This window comes from Urocitellus parryii, chromosome 3, assembly GCF_045843805.1.
Source record: "Urocitellus parryii isolate mUroPar1 chromosome 3, mUroPar1.hap1, whole genome shotgun sequence".
NCBI classification, from domain to species: domain Eukaryota; kingdom Metazoa; phylum Chordata; class Mammalia; order Rodentia; family Sciuridae; genus Urocitellus; species Urocitellus parryii.
Window position 1 is genome coordinate 219,015,906 of NC_135533.1, and position 4,907 is coordinate 219,020,812.

Sequence of the window (4,907 nt, forward strand, 5' to 3'; positions counted from 1 at the left end):
CGCGCGCCTTACGCCGCCAGCGTCGGCCAGCGGGGGGCGGCGACCTGAGCGCGCCACTGCGCAGACGCAGCTGGGGCGCGGGACGCGCGCGCCGCGCACGTCACAGCGTGGGGCGGGACCGAGGCCTGTGGGGCGGTGGCGCGTCTCTTTGCGACAGCGCGGGTTTCCTCGCGACAGCCGCTGCGCTTTGCGGCAGCCCCGAGGCTGCTGGGCCTTCGTCCTCTGGGACGCCGGAGGCGCGCGGCCGCGGCGTCTTGCGCCAGCGGGGAAGGGGCCGAGCGGATCCCAATCTCCGGGAGGCGTGGCTTCCGCTGCCCGCCCGCCCCGTCGTCGCCATGACGACGCGAGTCCCGGCGCCACCCCACCTCGGGGTCTGTGACGCCACGGTCTCGCCATCTGACGTCATGGCGGGTGGTGCCGCGGGGCGTGGTTTGCGTGGGCGCGGTGGTCGGTGTGGTTCCGAGGGTCTTGCTGCGCCGAGCGAGCCGTCGCACGAGGGGCCCGCTGCGGCGCGGAGTGCCGCGTGTGCGCACAGGACTGTGGTTACCACGGGGGGACTTCCCGCCGTGCTGAGCCGTGGTCGCGCTGACCAGGAGGAGTGACGGGTGTCAGCCCGGGCGTGACCCGCGGCCCGGCCTGCAGCAGTGACCCGGGGCCGCTGTCCAGTGCCAAGCGCAGGCCGCGTGCGCGCGCGGCGGGCGCGCCGTTGAGTAGTTGCCGAAGTGCTCTCTCCTGCATTGTCTGCCTGCCTTCCGCCCCCAGGAAGGAACTGGGGAGGGGCCCGGGCCCCCTCAGTGCGGCACCCCACGAGGAGCCCTGGAAGCAGGGATACCGGGCTTCCAGAAATGGTTCCTGGTATCCCCATGTCCCCCACTGCCTCCCGGGTGGGCGCCGTTTTGAGGTTGGAGGACACATACCCATTCAGATAGGTACTCGATGCCTGCCAATGCTTTGAGGATAGAGTGGCCAGCTAGTCTGTTGGCAGCATGGCCCAGGGAAGGGGGAGGCACAAGAAATAAATGGACACGGTGGTTTCAGATGTTTAAAACGGTGTGTGGAAGGGCACCCTGGGGGAGTTTGCATTCCTGCGCTTCATCCCCACAGTCACCCCCTTTTTGGGGGGTTTGCTTGAGCCAAATGACCAGAGCAAGCCAGACTCTAAAGGCTAAATGTAATCAGAAGGGTTCTCCTGCAGGTCTGTGGCCACTTAAAACTGCAGAGGAGAGAGAGTTCAGCCCGATGAAAAGGTAGAATGGCAGTGTTCTGGGGGCCAGCCCTGGGAGGTGTAGGTAGCAGGTGTGTTCTGCAGCATTCAAGCACTCAACCACAACATGGGTGCCTCCTCTGGGGGCATTTGCACCTTGAACCTCAGCTCTGGCCATGCTCCTGCAAGAGTGACCATGCAGCTGGAAGAATGCAGGACACAGGCCTGGCTGAGGCTGTACCAGGTTGGGACCATGTGACTCAGGATCAGTCACTTACCCTCTAAGTCCTCTGCATTTTTGTAAATCGAGGATAGCCCAGGGGTACATCATAAGAATCCACATGAAAAATGAAAAAGTGTTAGCATAGGACCAGAAAATGTATTTCTTTTTTTAAATTTTTTAATATTTATTTTTCAGTTTTTGGTGGACACAACATCTTTATTTTATTTTTATATGGTGCTGAGGATCGAACCCAGCGCCCCACACATGCCAGGTGAGTGCACTACCGCTTGAGTCACATCCCCAGCCCAGAAAATGTATTTCTAATCGTGGGATATTTGAAAAAGCAAATGGTGCCCGTGGTTGGGACACCTCCTTCATCCCAGTGGGGCAGGAGGAACCCAGGTCCAGGCTAGGGTGGGTGACTTAGCGAGGCCCTGTCTCCAAAGGGCCACAGAGGTGGCTCAGGTGCCCTGAATTCAGTCCCCAGGGACACACAAGAAGAAGTGCCTTCTGTGCTGACCCTGTTTTGCTGCTGCTGGAGAAGGAACCCAGAGCATCACACGTGCAAGGCAAGTGCCCCACCACTGAGATACCCCGCCCTTTTTGAGACATGGTCTTGCTGAACTGTCCAGTTGTGATGCTCCTGCCTCAGTGTCCTCGATTGCTGGGGTTACAGGTGTGCATCACCACACCTGGCCCTCATTCGGTCCACTTCAAATGGGCTCCATACGTACCTGATTACTTTTGGTTAGTCGTGGGGAAGCCATTTAGGGAAAGCTGGCTGGGGTAGAAAACAGCCCTTTTGGGGATCTTTGGGGCCCACCTTCTCTGCCTCACTATGGCTATATCCAGGTGTCCAGCACCAGCCCCAGGATAAGCAGGTGCCTTGGTTAATATTTATCAAACCAAATTCAATTAATGTTCCGGTATCCAGGCCTCCTTCCCCAACTGGTGTGAGACCTACTTGCCATGGGAGGCCCAGGTGACCTGCTGTAGACAGGGGACTCTGGGTCACCCCTCAAGACCCTTTCCTCTGCTGATTTGCATATTCCCATTTTCAAGATGTGGAAAGTAAATGAAGTGCCCGCTCTGTCTGGGATTGGAAACTCCCATGCTGCTGCTCTTAACTGGCAAGAGCACTGCCTCCCAGTGTCACATTAGGTGGGGACCAACACTGTGCCACCCCAATCACAGTAGCTGCAGGATGTAGAGCTGTGCCCTGGAACACACAGGACTGACTGGGGGCCCATCTCCTGTGATTAGATGTTGTGCACCTCAGGGCCAGAAGGCGTGAGGGCTGTGGGGCCCCTGATGGAGGCAGGTGTGAGGAAGCACAGGGTTGAGCTGGCCACCACTCTGACTGGCACAGCAAGAGCCAACCTGATCTGTGAATGTCACGGGCAGCGGGGGTGTTGGCCCTGTCTGGTATTAATGGCGGAACAGATGGTGGACTTGACCTGGTTGGCCTTCTAGAACGTCTTGCCTCCTGTTGCCTAGATAACGGCACAGGGTGACTGACCATCCCCGGTTACCTGAGTTTCCTGAAGCTTTGGACTTTTAACAGAAAGTCCAGCAAACCCAAGACAGACACCCTGAGCCTGGGCCATGCAGGGCCTTATCAGGGACCCCCAGCAGCTGCCAGGAGGGCGGCCTATTCACCCACTCCCTAAAGCTAAGTTCAAGGGGTGAATGATGTTATGGTGCAGATACTGTGTCCCCCAAAAAGCTCATGCGACAGTGCAGGAATGTTCAGAGGTGAAATGGTTAGAACTGTAACCTAATCAGGGGACTGATGGTTGGTTCTTTTTTTTTTTTTTTTTTTAATATTTATTTTTCAGTTCTCGGCGGACACAACATCTTTGTTGGCATGTGGTGCTGAGGATCGAACCCGGGCCGCACGCATGCCAGGCGAGCGCGCAACCGCTTGAGCCACATCCCCAGCCTGATGGTTGGTTCTGATGGATTGTCTGAATGGATCGTTGGGTGGTGACTGTAGGCAGGTGGGTGTGGCTGGAGGGTGTGGGTCACTGGGTGCCCTTGGGGGTTGGGTTTGGTCCCTGGCTCCTCACCTGCTCTGCTTCCAGGTGGCCTCTCCACACTCCGTCACGTTCTGCCTCAGCTCAGCCCCAGAGCAACAGCCACGGATCATAAACTAAACCTCTAAAACTGAGCCCCAGATAAAATTTTTCTCCTCTAAGTATCCTCTCCAAAATTTATGTCCGCCTAGAACCTCAGAATATGAACTTTTGGGGGGAAAAATAAGTGTTATCCTGGGTGTAATTAGTTACATTAAATTGAGGTCATAGCCAGATGCGGAGGCACACACCTGTAATCCCAGCAGCTCAGGAGGCTGAGGCAGGAGGATCACAAGTTCAAAGCCAGACTAGCAACTTAGCGAGAACTGTTTCTAAATAAAATACACAAAGGGCTGGGGATGTGGCTCTGTGGGGTCAATACCTGGAATTAAAAAACATGAAGTCATAAGCTGGGCGCGGTGTTTGTGCCTGTCTTTCCCAGCTACTCCAGAGACTGAGGCAGGAGGATCACAAGTCTGAGGCCAGCCTGGGCAACTTAGTGAGACCCTGTCCAAAAATAAAAAGGACCGACAGTGTCGCACAGTGGTTAAGTGTCCCTGGGTTCAATCCCCAGTACCAAAAATAAATATAAATAAAATAAAATTCCAGTGTCCTGAATCCAACAATGGGTGTTCTTGAAAGAAGACACATAGAGGGGTCACTTGGATACAGTCAGGGGTGGGTGGGTGCAGCCACAATCCCAAGGCTGCCTGGACCCCAGGAGCTGGAGGTCAGGAGGGAGCTCCCTGGGAGGGGGGAGGGTGCCCTGTGGAAGCTTGTGCTGGTGGCCTGCCATTGCCAGCCAAGAGGGAAGGCTGAGCAGGTCACTGCTGCTGGCACCTGGGCATACAGAGGGCTTTCCCAGCTCAAGTGGCCAGGGGCCCGTCTCGCCACCCCCCACGCAGACATCCTCTGAGAGGATGAGCAGACCTAGTCAGCACCTCACGGTCTGGATCAGGTTGGGAGCAGTGGACGGCAGGAGTAAGTGACTCACGCCCAAGGTTGACACTCAGGACATGGTGTTTTCCTGAAGCCGCTCCAGGGACAAAGGGCCGAGTGCACTCCCAGAAGGGCAAAAAGAGGCAGGGAGCCTCTGCCCTTGTCACCCTTCGCCAGGTGCGCAGGCCTCAGCCATGTCCACTCAAAGACAGAGTAGGCCTGGCCTGGCCTGCCAGATGGACCTGCTCACAGGAAGCCATCCAAAGGGGCTGGCCATGCCCAGGAGGAGGAAGCAGAGTCCCTGGCTGACCTGAACTGGTGTCCCCGACCCTCCAGCCCACTGGACACCAGTTCTGAGCTCCCCTCGGTGTGCCCACTCCAGCTGTTCCCTGCTCCTTGGCCATGCAAGCTGCAGTCCTGGTGGGCCGAGCACCGGGCTGGAGGCAGCAGGCACCCCCGGAGACGA

The 4,907-nt window shown here is 57.2% G+C and overlaps 1 long non-coding RNA gene across 9 annotated transcripts; it reads left to right on the forward strand.

The window, feature by feature from the left end:
- Positions 1 to 189: 189 nt before the first annotated feature.
- Positions 190 to 4,082, forward strand: LOC144253594 (uncharacterized). Of its 9 annotated transcripts, XR_013343316.1 has the most exons (5): positions 190 to 929; positions 1,196 to 1,247; positions 1,623 to 1,698; positions 1,908 to 1,996; positions 3,266 to 4,082. It is a non-coding gene; the product is annotated as an uncharacterized LOC144253594 (long non-coding RNA). The 9 variants fall into 9 exon arrangements; XR_013343313.1 differs by having other exon boundaries at positions 190 to 1,698; positions 3,266 to 3,427; positions 3,512 to 4,082; XR_013343317.1 differs by having other exon boundaries at positions 190 to 1,698; positions 3,266 to 3,427; positions 3,945 to 4,082.
- The last annotated feature ends 825 nt before the right edge of the window (positions 4,083 to 4,907 follow it).